The 15662-nt window shown below is 44.8% G+C and overlaps 1 long non-coding RNA gene across 4 annotated transcripts; it reads right to left on the bottom strand.

Moving 5' to 3' along the window:
* Positions 1-839: 839 nt before the first annotated feature.
* On the bottom strand, positions 840-14779 carry LOC123120061 (uncharacterized). 4 transcript variants are annotated; one of them, XR_006459294.1, is made up of 5 exons: positions 14299-14779; positions 13947-14019; positions 11116-13195; positions 10900-11009; positions 840-1212 (listed from the first exon to the last, which is right to left on the bottom strand). It is a non-coding gene; the product is annotated as an uncharacterized lncRNA (long non-coding RNA). The 4 variants fall into 4 exon arrangements; XR_006459296.1 differs by lacking the exon at positions 840-1212 and having other exon boundaries at positions 10784-11009; positions 11116-11163; positions 11295-13195; XR_006459293.1 differs by lacking the exon at positions 840-1212 and having other exon boundaries at positions 10784-11009; positions 11116-11451; positions 13070-13195.
* Between the last annotated feature and the right edge of the window lie 883 nt (positions 14780-15662).

Genomic DNA, 15662 nt, shown 5'->3' with positions numbered 1-15662 from the left:
GGCCACGCGTCGCCCCACCTGCAGCGGCGCCAATACCGGCGCGCGCCGCCCCAGCCAGCGAGCACCGCGCCTTCCGAAGCCCGCGGTCTACTGACCAGAGATGTCACAGGCCGCCGCCGCTGCCGGTCATCTGGATTGGACGCCTACGGGGCCATCTCCGCCGTCGACGCGCCCTGCACCACCAGCATGCGCCATGGATGGCCCTCGCACGATCTTGAGAAGTGTCGCCGTCGCAATTAAAGGGCGCCGGTGCTCTCGGGTCATCGACTGACCACCATCGCGCCCCCAAGCAGAAGCCACCGGTCTGCCATATGCACCATCCATAAGCTTATGCCCCTCCATTCTGTGCGGGCAGTCCAGCGCCTCGCTGGCGAGAAGTCCTAGCGGGCAGCCATCTCTCCTTGTTGTCCGTTTTTTCATTGCGGTCCCTGTCGGTCCATCTGCATCGACACGATTCTACCATACTAGATCAGGAGCGCGCCTTGGCGCGGGGTGCCGGTTCCAACTATGTGGTCAAACAGGTAATGGTCGGTTAGCAGGAGGCATGGTTTACCGCACATATTCGACAATACAACGAAACTTCTGGTTAAAGAGATATGTTTAGTACAGAGTAACCGCACAGAATAAATATGTATAGAGCATACTGATTAAATATATATCAAAAATAAAGTGTAGTTGTTGCCCAGTATAACCGCAATTTCACTATAAAGCATAAAGGCACAAATTGTACCAAAAGCAAGGCACAATGTTTGCTCAGGACAATTGACTTGCATCAGATAGTACAAAACATAAACGTACAAGTTACGTAAATATAGCCAAGTAATTCATACCAGCAAGTGTTACAGTAGATGTTTTATCTGCTCATAAATACAATTGAGAATTTGAGATGACAGACAATTGGAAACAATTCTCTGGAAACATCGATGATAGCTAATAGCTGATCATTACAGAGAACTTCTGAGACAAAGCTAATGCTTCCTAATGAGAATAGGCACTCTAAAAGCTATACTTGACAGCCTTATTCTTCCTAATGATAATATGGAAGCTCTACAAAAAATATCAGAATTAGCTCATGAGAATAGGCACTCTAAAAGCTATACAAAATTCAGATAGACTGGAAACAAGTCAGTAACATTATGCATGTAGAGTATTAAGTAGAAAAGATATGTTGCTGAGAGATCCAAATGAATATTGCAGCTAAAAAAAAGGTGCCTGCAAGAGAAGATGTAGGTGAGAGCAACATATCAGCCACTCGATACTTGAGTAGGAAAAGGATGATACATACATACAACTGGAGTAACTTCTGTCACACTATGCCGCGACAATAGCGAAGATGAAACTGTGTAATATAACTTCTGATTAACAGCATATGCGGGTTATTGTCGAACTCATTAAAACCAAATGTCACTAAAATTAAACTTTCTAAATCACAATAAATAACAATAATCCACAACCCTGTGAATAAATATGAAATTTTACACTCCCATGATATAGCTACCTTTCGATTCAATAATGCAGTTCAGTGCAAAGGGATAACCAACATGCCAAGAGGAATATTCCCAATAGAGAGCGAATTAGCCAGATTTGCTGCAAGCGGATCATGGTCATTGGGCTCATATTTTTGTGAGTTTTTTTGCCCCTGACTGCAAGAACATTAGAAGCTCTTTCAACACAGGAGAACAGTGAAAAAGGAAAAAAGGGGGGGGGGGCAATTAGCTAAAGGGTAAAAATGCACAAGATGAGCATATACCAAACATCTTCAGGGAAAGAACCGTGAAGCGATCATATAATTATACTCTAAGGTAGGGAAAACAGTAAATGATTCCCGCTGGTGTTTTTATTTCCATTCATGAGTCGTTGACACTGAATCTTTTCTCTTTCTTTGTGTGAGACTGCACCTACATATTCGAATTTCTATCAAGCTCATGTAGGAATCTGAATACATAGGTTACTAACACCAAGACAATCATCCGAACAAAACTGTTCGGTCGAATAACTCATTTTGCTAGGTAGCTGTCTAGACAATGCAGGCACTGTCTAGCTCATCTAAGAATCTAAATGTGTAGTCCAGTTGAATACCTCATTTGGCTAAATAGCTCGCTATCGAGACAATGCATGAGAATTTCGTAGAAAGTAGGTGCAACACAAGTTAGAAAATGCATGTAGACACTTCTATAAATGTTGGGGAACGTAGCCATAATTCAAAAAAATTCTACATGTCACCAAGATCAATCTAGGAGATGCTAGCAACGAGAGAGAGGGAGTGCATCTTCATACCCTTGAAGATCGTTAAGCGGAAGCGTTACAAGAACGCGGTTGATGGAGTCGTACTCGTGGCGATTCAAATCGCGGAAGATCCGATCTAGCGCCGAACGGACGGCGCCTCCGCGTTCAACGCACGTACAGCCCGGGGACATCTCTTCCTTCTTGATCCAGCAAAGGGAGAGGAGAAGTTGAGGGAGAACTCCAGCAGCACGACGGCGTGGTGGCGATGGAGCTCGTGGTTCTCCGGCAGAGCTTCGCTAAGCACTACGGAGGAGGAGGAGGAGTTGGAGGAGGAGAGGGCTGCGCCAGGCAAGGGGTGTGGCTGCCCTCCCACCCCCTCACTATATATAGGGGGAAGGGGAGAGGGGGCCGGCCCCTCTAGATGGATCTAGAGGAGGAGGCGGCGGCCAGGGGAAACCCTAGATGGGTTTGGGCGCCCCCACCCCCTAGGAAACTTGCCCCCCAAGCCGGGAGGGGCGGCTGCCCTAGGGGTGGCGCCCCCACCTCTCCTGGTTACGTGAGAGGGGTTGGGAGGGGCGCACAGCCCCTTAGTGGGCTGGTTTGCCCCTTCCCCTTGGCCCATAAGGCCCCCAACGCTTGCCGGGGCCTCCGAAACCCCTTTCGGACATGTTGGCCATAGTCTGGTACCCCCGGGACAATTCCGGACTCCAATACCCTTCGTCCAATATACCGATCTTCACCTTCGGACCATTCCGGAGCTCCTCGTCATGTCCGGGATCTCATCCGGGACTCCGAACAACCTTCGGTAACCACATACTATTTACCATAACAACTCTAGCGTCACCGAACCTTAAGTGTGTAGACCCTACGGGTTCGGGAACCATGCAGACATGACCGAGACACCTCTCCGGCCAATAACCAATAGCGAGATCTGGATACCCATATTGGCTCCCACATGTTCCACGATGATCTCATCGGATGAACCACGATGTCGGGAATTCAATCAATCCCGTATACAATTCCCTTTGTCTATCGGTATGTTACTTGCCCGAGATTCGATCGTTGGTATCCCAATACCTCGTTCAATCTCGTTACCGGCAAGTCTCTTTACTCGTTCTGTAATGCATGATGCCGTGACTAACTACTTGGTCACATTGAGCTCATTATGATGATGCATTACCGGGTGGGCCCAGAGATACCTCTTCGTCATACGGAGTGACAAATCCCAGTCTCGATTCGTGCCAACCCAACAGACACTTTCGGAGATACCTGTAGTGTACCTTTATAGCCACCCAGTTACGTTGTGACGTTTGGTACACCCAAAGCATTCCTACGGTATCCGGAGTTGCACAATCTCATGGTCTAAGGAAATGATACTTGACATTAGAAAAGCTCTTAGTAAACGAACTACACGATCTTGTGCTATGCTTAGGATTGGGTCTTGTCCATCACATCATTCTCCTAATGATGTGATCCCGTTATCAATGACATCCAATGTCCATGGTCAGGAAACCATAACCATCTATTGATCAACGAGCTAGTCAACTAGAGGCTCACTAGGGACATGTTGTGGTCTCTGTATTCACACATGCATTACGGTTTCCAGTCAATACAATTATAGCATGAACAATAGACAATTATCATGAACAAGGAAATACAATAATAACCATTTATTATTGCCTCTAGGGCATATTTCCAACAGTCTCCCACTTGCACTAGAGTCAATAATCTAGTTCACATGACCATGTGATTAACACTCAAAGTTCACATCGCCATTTGACTAATACCCAAGAGTTTACTAGAGTCAATAATCTAGTTCACATCACCATGTGATTAACACTCGATGAGTTCTAGGGTTTGATCATGTTATGCTTACGAGAGAGGTTTTAGTCAACGGGTCTGCAACATTCAGATCCGTGTGTGCTTCACAAATCTCTATGTCATCTTGTAGATGCAGCTACCACGCTACTTGGAGCTATTCCAAATAACTGCTCTACTATACGAATCCGGTTTACTACTCAGAGTCATCCGGATTAGTGTCAAAGTTTGTATCGACGTAACCCTTTACGACGAACTCCTTTTCCACCTCCATAATCGAGAAAATTCCTTAGTCCACTAGATATTAAGGATAAGTTCGACCGCTGTCATGTGATCCATTCCTGTATCACTATTTGTACCCCTTGACTAACTCATGGCAAGGCACACTTCAGGTGCGGTACACAGCATAGCATACTGTAGAGCCTACGTCTAAAGCATAGGGGACGACCTTCATCCTTTCTCTCTCTTCTGCCGTGGTCAGGTCTTGAGTCTTACTCAATACTCACACCTTGTAACACAGCCAAGAACTCCTTCTTTGGTGATCTATTTTGAACTCCTTCAAAATCTTGTCACGGTATGTATTCATTTGAAAGTACTATTAAGCGTTTTTGATCTATCCTTATAGATCTTGATGCTCAATGTTTAAGTAGGTTAATCCAGGTTTTCCATTGAAAAACACTTTTCAAATAACCCTGTATGCTTTCCAGAAATTCTACATCATTTCTGATCAACAATATGTCAACAACATATACTCATCAAAAATTCTATAGTGCTCCCACTCACTTCTTTAGAAATACAAGTTTCTCATAAACTTTGTATAAACCCAAAATCTTTGATCATCTCATCAAAGCGTACATTCCAACTCCGAGATGCTTACTCCAGTCCTTAGAAGGATTGCTGGAGCTTTGCATACTTGTTAGCATCTTTCAGGATTGACAAAACCTTCTGGTTGTATCACATACAACCTTTCCTTAAGAAAATCGTCGAGGAAACAATGTTTTGACATCCTATCCGCAAGATTTCATAAATAATGCGGTAACTGCTAATATAATTTCAACAGACTCTTAGCATCGCTACGAGTGAGAAAGTCTCATCGCAGTCAATTCCTTGAACTTGTCAGAAAACATCTTAACGACAAGTCAAGCTTTCTTAATGGTGACACTTACCATCATTGTTTGTCTTCCTTTTAAAATCCATCTGCACCCAACAGCCTTACGACCATCAAGTAGTTCTTCCAAAGTCTATACTTTGTTTTTATACATGGATCCTCTCTCGGATTTTATGGCCTCGAGCCATTCGTCGGAATCCGGGCCCACCATCGCTTCTCCATAGCTCGTAGGTTCGTTGTTGTCCAGCAACATGACTTCCAAGACAGGATTATGTACCACTTTGAAGTAGTACGCATCCTTGTCGACCTACGAGGTTTGGTAGTGACTTGATCCGAAGTTTCATGATCACTATCATAAGCTTCCACTTCAATTGGTGTAGGTGCCACAGGAACAACTTCCCGTGCCCTGCTACACACTAGTTGAAGTGACGGTTCAATAACCTCATCAAATCTCCACCATCCTCCCACTCAATTCTTTCGAGAGAAACTTTTCCTCGAGAAAGGACCCGATTCTAGAAACAATCCCTTTTGCTTCCAGATCTGAGATAGGAGGCATACCCAACTGTTTTTGGGTGTCCTATGAAGATGCATTTATCCGCTTTGGGTTCGAGCTTATCAGCCTGAAACTTTTTCACATAAGCATCGCAGCCCCAAACTCTTAAGAAAGGACAGCTTAGGTTTCTCTAAACCATAGTTCATACGGTGTCGTCTCAACGGAATTGCGTGGTGCCCTATTTAAAGTGAATGCGATTGTCTCTAATGCCTAACCCATAGACGATAGTGGTAATTCGATAAGAGACATCATGGTATGCACTATATCCAATAGGGTGCAATTATGATGTTCGGACACACCATCACACTATGGTGTTCCAGGCGGTATTAGTCGTGAAACAATTTCCACAATGTCTTAATTGTGTGCCAAACTCGTAACTCAGATATTCATCTCTATGATCATATCATAGACATTTTATCCTCTTGTCACGACGATTTTCAACTTCACTCTGAAATTACTTGAACCTTTCAATAATTCAGACTTGTGTTTCATCAAGTAAATATACTTAGCATCTACTCAAATCATCTGTAAAGTAAGAACATAACGATATCCACTGCGTGCCTCAGCACTCATTGGACTGCACACATCAAAATGTATTACTTCCAACAAGTTGCTCTCTTGTTCCATCTCACTGAAAACGAGGCCTTTCAGTCATCTTGCCCATGTGGTATGATTTCCATGTCTCAAGTGATTCAAAATCAAGTGAGTCCAAATGATTCAACTGCATGGAGTTTCTTCATGCATATATACCAATAGACATGGTTCGCATGTCTCAATCTTTTCAAAAATGAGTGAGTCCAAAGATCCATCAACATGGAGCTTCTTCATGCGTTTTATCCCAATATGACTCAAATAGCAGTGCCACAAGTATGTGGTACTATCATTACTATCTTATATCTTTTGGCATGAACATGTGTATCACTACGATCGAGATTCAATAAACCATTCATTTTAGGTGCAAGACCATTGAAGGTATTATTCAAATAAAAAGAGTAACCATTATTCTCCTTAAATGAATAACCGTATTGCGATAAACATAATCCAATCATGTCTATGCTCAACGCAAACACCAAATAACAATTATTTAGGTTTAACACCAATCTCGATGGTAGAGGGAGCGTGCGATGTTTGATCACATCAACTTTGGAAACACTTCCAACACTTATCGTCATATCACCTTTAGCTAGTTTCCGTAGCCTTTTATTTCGAGTTACTAACACTTAGCAACCGAACCGGTATTTATTACCCTGGTGCTACTAGGAGTACTAGTAAAGTACACATTAATATAACGTATATCCAAAATACTTCTGTTGACCTTGCCAGCCTTCTCATCTACAAAGTATCTAGGGTAGTTCTGCTTTAGTGACCGTTCCCCTCATTACAGAAGCACTTAGTCTCGGGTTTGGGTTCAACCTTGGGTTTCTTCACTAGAGCTGCAACTGATTTGCCGTTTCATGAAGTATCCCTACTTTCCCTTGCCCTTCTTGAAACTAGTGGTTTTACTAACCATCAACAATTGAGGCTCCTACTTGATTTCTACTTTCGCGGTGTCAAACATCACGAATTGCTCAAGGATCATCATGTCTATCCCTGATATGTTATAGTTCATCACGAAGCTCTAATAGCTTGGTGGTAGTGACTATGGAGAACCATCACTATCTCATCTGGAAGATTAACTCCCACTCGATTCAAGCGATTGTAGTACTCAGACAATCCAAGCACATGCTCAACGATTGAGCTTTTCTCCCTTAGTTTGCAGGCTTAAGAAACTTGTCAGAGGTCTCATACCTCTTGACGTGGGCACTAGTCTGAAATCCCAATTTCAGTCTTTGGAACATCTCATATGTTCTGCGACGTTTCAAAAACGTCTTTGGCGCCTCAATTCTAAACCGTTAGCATTACGCACTGAACTATCACGTAGTCATGAAAACGTGTATGTCAGAAGTTCACAACATCCACAGACGACGCTCGAGGTTCAGCACACCGAGCGGTGCATTAAGGACATAAGCCTTCTGCGTAGCAATGAGGATAATCCTCAGTTTACGGACCCAGTCCGCATAATTTCTACTATCAACTTTCAACTAAATTTTCTCTAGGAACATATCTTAAATAGTAGAACTAAAGCGTAAGCTATGACATAATTTGCAAAGACCTTTTGACTATGTTCATGATAATTAAGTTCATCTGATTATTTAATGAACTCCCACTCAAATAGACATCCCTCTAGTCATCTAAGTGATACATGATCCGAGTCAACTAGGCTGTGTCCGATCATCACGTGAGACGGACTAGTCATCATCGGTGAACATCTTCATGTTGATCGTATCTGCTATACGACTCATGTTCGACCTTTCGGTCTCTCGTGTTCTGAGGCCATGTCTGTACATGCTAGGCTCGTCAAATCAACCTAAGTGTTTCGCATGTGTAAATCTGGCTTACACCCGTTGTATGCGAACGTTAGAATCTATCACACCCGATCATCACGTGGTGCTTCGAAACAACGAACCTTCGCAACGGTGCACAGTTAGGGGGAACACTTCCTTGAAATTATTGCGAGGAATCATCTTATTTATGCTACCGTCGTTCTAAGCAAATAAGATGTAAACATGACAAACATCACATGCAAATCATAAAGTGACATGATATGGCCAATATCATCTTGCGCCTTTTGATCTCCATCTTCGAGGCGCGGCATGATCACCTTCATCACCGACATGACACCATGATCTCCATCATCGTGTCTTCATGAAGTTGTCTCGCCAACTATTACTTCTACTACTATGGCTAACGGTTAGCAATAAAGTAAAGTAATTACATGGCGTTTTTCATTGACACGCAGGTCATACAATAAATTAAGACAACTCCTATGGCTCCTGCCGGTTGTCCTACTCATCGACATGCAAGTCGTGATTCCTATTACAAGAACATGATCAATCTCATACATCACATATATATAATTCGTCACATCCTTTTGGCCATATCACATCACATAGCATACCCAGCAAAAACAAGTTAGACGTCCTCTAATTGTTGTTGCATGTTTTACGTGGCTGCTATGGGTTTCTAGCAAAACGTTTCTTACCTATGCAAAAGCCACAACGGTGATATGCCAATTGCTATTTACCCTTCATAAAGACCCTTTTCATCGAATCCGATCCGACTAAAGTGGGAGAGACAGACACCCGCTAGCCACCTTATGCATCAAGTGCATGTCAGTCGGTGGAACCTGTCTCACGTAAGTGTACGTGTAAGGTCGGTCCGGGCCGCTTCATCCCACAATGCCGCCGAATCAAGATAAGACTAGTAACGGCAAGCAAATTGAACAAATCATCGCCCACAACTACTTTGTGTTCTACTCGTGCATAGAATCTACGCATAGACCTAGCTCTGATACCACTGTTGGGGAACGTAGCAATAATTCAAAAAATTCTACATGTCACCAAGATCAATCTGGGAGATGCTAGCAACGAGAGAGAGGGAGTGCCTCTTCATACCCTTGAAGATCGCTAAGCGGAAGCGTTACAAGAACGCGGTTGATGGAGTCATACTCGTGGCGATTCAAATCGCGGAAGATCCGATCTAGCGCCGAACGGACGGCGCCTCTGCGTTCAACACACGTACAGCCCGGGACATATCCTCCTTGATCCAGCAAGGGGAGAGGAGAAGTTGAGGGAGAACTTCAGCAGCACGACGGCGTGGTGGCGATGGAGCTCGTGGTTCTCCGGCAGAGCTTCGCTAAGCACTACGGAGGAGGAGGAGTTGGAGGAGGAGAGGGCTGCGCCAGGCAAGGGGTGTGGCTGCCCTCCCACCCCCTCACTATATATAGGGGGAAGGGGAGAGGGGGCCGGCCCCTCTAGATGGATCTAGAGGAGGAGGCGGCGGCCAGGGGAAACCCTAGATGGGTTTGGGCGCCCCCACCCCCTAGGAAACTTGCCCCCCAAGCCGGGAGGGGCGGCTGCCCTAGGGGTGGCGCCCCCACCTCTCTTGGTTACGTGAGAGGGGTTGGGAGGGCGCACAGCCCCTTAATGGGCTGGTTTGCCCCTTCCCCTTGGCCCATAAGGCCCCCAACGCTTGCCGGGGCCTCCGAAACCCCTTTCGGACATGTTGGCCATAGTCTGGTACCCCCGGAACAATTTCGGACTCCAATACCCTTCGTCCAATATACCGATCTTCACCTCCGGACCATTCCGGAGCTCCTCGTCGTGTCCGGGATCTCATCCGGGACTCCGAACAACCTTCGGTAACCACATACTATTTACCATAACAACTCTAGCGTCACCGAACCTTAAGTGTGTAGACCCTACGGGTTCGGGAACCATGCAGACATGACCGAGACACCTCTCCGGCCAATAACCAATAGCGGGATCTGGATACCCATATTGGCTCCCACATGTTCCACGATAATCTCATCGGATGAACCACGATGTCGGGGATTCAATCAATCCCGTATACAATTCCCTTTGTCTATCGGTATGTTACTTGTCCGAGATTCGATCGTTGGTATCCCAATACCTCGTTCAATCTCGTTACCGGCAAGTCTCTTTACTCGTTCCGTAATGCATGATCCCGTGACTAACTACTTGGTCACATTGAGCTCATTATGATGATGCATTACCGGGTGGGCCCAGAGATACCTCTTCGTCATACGGAGTGACAAATCCCAGTCTCGATTCGTGCCAACCCAACAGACACTTTTGGAGATACCTGTAGTGTACCTTTATAGCCACCCAGTTACGTTGTGACGTTTGGTACACCCAAAGCATTCCTACGGTATCCGGAGTTGCACAATCTCATGGTCTAAGGAAATGATACTTGACATTAGAAAAGCTCTTAGCAAACGAACTACACGATCTTGTGCTATGCTTAGGATTGGGTCTTGTCCATCACATCATTCTCCTAATGATGTGATCCCGTTATCAATGACATCCAATGTCCATGGTCAGAAAACCATAACCATCTATTGATCAACGAGCTAGTCAACTAGAGGCTCACTAGGGACATGTTGTGGTCTATGTATTCACACATGCATTACGGTTTCCAGTCAATACAATTATAGCATGAACAATAGACAATTATCATGAACAAGAAAATACAATAATAACCATTTATTATTGCCTCTAGGGCATATTTCCAACAATAAAGCATGAACTGCGGAAGAAAAGAAAGGCTCTATGGTCAAGGCCAGATTGCTCACCAGACACCAGCTTCATGCAATTTCTTAGGAACGGAGCATCAAGGAAAAGCATACATTCCATTAGGTGCTTGAACATAAGCCATCCCCACTACATGCCCAAGTGAGTTGCCCTGAAATAACAGATAAGCCTCAACAACAAAGAATTGACTGCCTTGACCATACACAAAGTGGAATGGGCTGATGAGAGATACAGAGTGAGAGACATGAGATCCTCACAGTAGCACGACCATGTTCAGCGACTTGCAGCTCCGGCTTGCCGCTCAGCTGGCGGACACACAGTGTGCAGATATTAGGTGTCCAGCAACAGAACTAAATATTTCAGTCAACAGTCAACATCGGTGATGGCTAACCGAAAAGGAATTGTAAATATCAGGGAAGGGGAAGGAGTTTGAAACCTAGTACTTCCATTATCAGGGAGCAAGAATGTGGGAGGCATTGGGGCTTCAATTATTCCTCTTTCATCTGCTCATGTGCCACCTCCGCCGCATCCTCGAGCCGCAATACAGCTAGGCAGGCGCACAGGGTTCATACACCATCGCCTTGCCAGGAAACCTAGAGGGCGACCATGAGAGAAAAATTAGGAAATGGTGGAGCTTAAGATTCACATGGTGCCAGTAATCTTTCGCCACAAAAAACTGTACAGAAGTAGAGGGGGTTGGATAATATATGGCACAAGGCACACATGAAAGAAATACCAGTTTTGGCACAAGTTTTGGGTAAGGAAGATACTTAGACATTAAATAAAAAAACAATTGATTAGAGTTATTTCTCAGTTTAGATAAAAAAGAAAGAACCAATGATTGTTTACATATAGTAAATTTTGTCTCAGTTCAGATAAAATAGAAATAGACACTGATTGTTTCCATATATATAGCAGAAGTATGGCTGATACAAAAATTGAGTTATGTCCCTCAAACAAAGAAAGGCCCATGAAACACACACTTTGATAGCAAGAGTGCTATTTATTTATCTATGCAAACCTACAGCGGACCCATAATCCAAACATATGTAAAGCTTCCTGTAAATGTTAAGGTTTGACATTTTTCTAAATAATTGTGTCCACTACATAGCTATGTCCAGACAACACTAAATGGATAGTGCAATCAGTCACACCAAATGCTCAGCAGCATTTTTGCTCCAAATGTAAACCAACATGATGGGGCGTCACAAGTAGATAGGAAGTGCAGCCTGCCAGGTGCCAGCCAGCCCGGTAGTAGAATATATATTTCAGACATAAGAGATGGCACATGTATATAAACAACTAAACCATCATCTGAATTTTTGGAAGGAAGATGTAGGAGGTTGCTTGTAATAGTAATGGTTCAGTTATTATAGAGGATTCAGATGGTGTGTCCTCCCAAATGTTGATGCCGCAGAAATGGTAACACAATTTATCAAAATCAAGTCTTGTGCTTGTGAAGAGAAGGATATATACTGTTCGTCTATGACATATGTTGATAGTACTATATCATATATCTTTGTCTAAACATCTCGCTTGCTAGGGTGTTGTGACAAAGGACCTGTTGATGGTGATCACGTGCTCGCCCCGTCTCGCCGACGCGGTAGGCCATGGCGAGCAAGCCTTGCCAGACTCGCTTAGGTGTTGTGATGTGAGGTCCTGCCGACTTGTCTATAGTACATGTGCATAGCAAGTGTAGTCACACACGCTTGTAAGCAAATTCATAGAGGAGGAGTTGAGCAATATGCAATAAAATTATATACGGTGATGCCTACATTCTGTCGTTGCTTTGGAGCTGGTGGTGAAATAAGCTGGGTTTTCAGGTAGCATGGATAGTAGCAAGTAGGAACACCTAAGAGGCTACCATGATCAAGGCTAGGTCGAGCCATGCTTATGTGACACCACCGTTCTTCCTTTTGTGCAAGATCAACATCATATTTTAGTGTGTTTGATCCATGTGATGGCGCAACAATAGAAGTAAATCTAGAAGTAATGCATATAGACAAAAAATAAGAATGCCATACAATAGGTTAGCCATATATAGTCTGCTATGAGCCATTCAAAATCTAGGTGTGGTGCTGCTGAAGCTTGCATCGTGCATAACAAAACACAATTTTGAGGGTGCACCATTCGGTTGAAACTTCTACATCATGCAAGAATTTGTAATCTGAACCTAAAAAACAAATAGAAAGCAGAATAGACATTATATACCTGCTAGTGTCTCATGCTTCTTCTTGCAATAACTACTTTCGAATGCAATAAGCTTCTAGATCATTTTTACCTTACCGACACTTTTTGAAATTGCATCAAGTAACAGAAGCTCATAAATCTGATATCCTGGATCATGGATCATGGAAAAAAAATTCATAAATACCATACTGGCAAAATATATGTGAAACTGAATCATTACACCATTGAGTCTATTTGTGCTGATGAAATTGAAACTATAAATCAAACATTATCGGAACAAGAACAACAAATAAAAGCAAGTGGACCTAGGTGAACTTTTTCATCATACCACGAAAAAAAATAATGCTTGTATTTCCATGGATTACTTCTAAATTTCTAACTTACATAGATCTTGTGGATACAACACCAATATACATCATTTTCTTAGAATAAAAAACCCATGGTTTCGCTGTGCAGAACAGAAGACCAAGCATATATATGTAATAAGCCATATGTTGTGCAGATGTGTTAGCGACTCTACTATTTTTACAAAAATGATGTGGCCAAAAATAGAGAATATCAACTTCTAAAGGTCTAGGAGACCATCTAGTCTGATATGCTCATATAATCTAATTGGAACTAATATATGATTAGTTCAAAATATATCTGAATTTAGGTTCAGTTTTATCCTGAATTGTTCCACCTGCTCACAGAATAAACCAAACCAGTATTAAGCACCCTTTGTTCTTCAAGCAGATAACTAGACGTTCATCAAAATATATCTGAATTTAGGTTCAGTTTAACTTTCTTCCTCTTTTCTGCAATGGTTAGGCTACTACACTAATCCGTGAAGGCTGAAACGTTGTTCAAACATGTTCTGCAAATTAAAGAACAAAGCACCCTGAGAGTAAAACCAAACCTGGGTAATCTGACGAGCATCCAGTTATTGTTCCACTTGCTCACACACATGCCTCTCATCCCTTATCTTCTCCCTGCCAAATCACAGATGAACCAGGTGATGGTCAGAGAGCAATGAGGCAAATCATTCTGAACACCAGGCAAAGCACCAAACCAATCAAAGGAGACGCAATTAAATACACAAATTGAACAAAGAGATAACTCCTCTGATCCCCACAATACCTGCAGAATCCACCACCACGAGATGTTTTTGAAACCCTAGCATGTCACAGTGGCGGAAGCCAATAATAAACCACGAGTACCAAATTCGACAAGAAAGACGGGCAAGATATGTGATATGACCAGGAACATACTCGATTTGCAGGAGAAGGTGCTGCGAAACCGGACGGAGCTCCTCCCACTTGGTCGTGTACCCCGCCTGTTCCCCTTCCGCTGTGTACAGCCTCACTGTTGTTGCTGCTCCGCCTGTGGCAGCGCCCACGCCTGATGCGGCCACGAAGAACGCCCCTGCCCCAATTCCGTCCACGCCGCCGCCCCCACCTGCGGCTGCACCAACGCCCACGACGCGGGGGGCGCCACCTCCCGTGCCACCTCAGCGGCGGTGGAGAGGAGGCGGCGGAGGAGGCGGGCGTCGGCGGAGATGACGGCGGCGTGGGGCAAGGAGGCGGGCGCAGCGAGCGTTTGGAGGGAGACGCGGCGAGCGGCGGCGGCGGTGGCTGCGGCTGGTGGCGGGGCAGGGAGGCGGACGTGGGTTAGGGAGGGTTTGGACGGAGAGAGAGAGGCGGGGCGGGAGGAAGAGGAGAGGGAGCGGCGGGAGGAGCGAGGGATGGGAGCGCAGAGTGCGGGGGGAGAGGCGGCTAGGTCATCTCCTGGAGCGGACGCAATTTATACGCGTAAGCGTGAAATGACGAAAATGCCCCCGACGGGGCAGCGTAATTACGCACGGTGGCACGAACGAGACGGTAACTATTCATTGTAGCAGTAACTTTTTTTGATCCAACGGCCCAGCGACTTCCACCGCTCGATCCAACGTCCAAAAACGCATCAAGAGACTCGATCCAATGGCCGACAGTGGCTAAGCTCTGAGAGAGCTCATGTTCTCCCTAGATACTTATATCAGGATTGGCTGCATTCACGGGCAGCTATTTCCTCAGCAAGGTTTCCCATCAAGCCAAGCATGTCGTGCTCCATCTTGCATGACGAAGTAGCAGGTCGGACTCTGAAGAAAAAGCAGGTCGAACTCTAAAGAAGTAGCAGGTCGAGAGATTCGGCTTTCTCCGATAGGGATGCAGGCCACCGCCTGATGGAGTGCAGGATGTACAAGGCCGAGGACCACGCTGCACATGCTCATGTCACCAAATCCTCCCGAGTTGGTCTGAACGTGGTCGGCCGGGCGCCTAAACCCGAAGTGAAAATGGTCTTCTCTTAACTAGTACGCCATGAGACAAAGTTACATGGAGGGGAGAGTACAGAGAACAAAGAATAAAACGTGTGGTTGTGGGTACTTCAAGAAGATAAGATGTAGAGACAAGGACCAAAAGGTGTGGTGTAAAAACAAGCACAACCTTGTATAGAAGCATTTATACCCAACGTCTCCCGGTGCGGCTAGCTTTGGTGTCCAGACACTACAACACGGGTGAAGCTACCGAGAGGAATGGATTAGTGCAAAACGTGTGGTATAAACACATTCACATATATTTAATGGTATACCCCTGGC

The sequence above is a fragment of the Triticum aestivum genome, chromosome 5D, assembly GCF_018294505.1.
Source record: "Triticum aestivum cultivar Chinese Spring chromosome 5D, IWGSC CS RefSeq v2.1, whole genome shotgun sequence".
Classification (NCBI taxonomy): domain Eukaryota; kingdom Viridiplantae; phylum Streptophyta; class Magnoliopsida; order Poales; family Poaceae; genus Triticum; species Triticum aestivum.
This window is presented reverse-complemented; position numbering and strand designations above follow the sequence as displayed.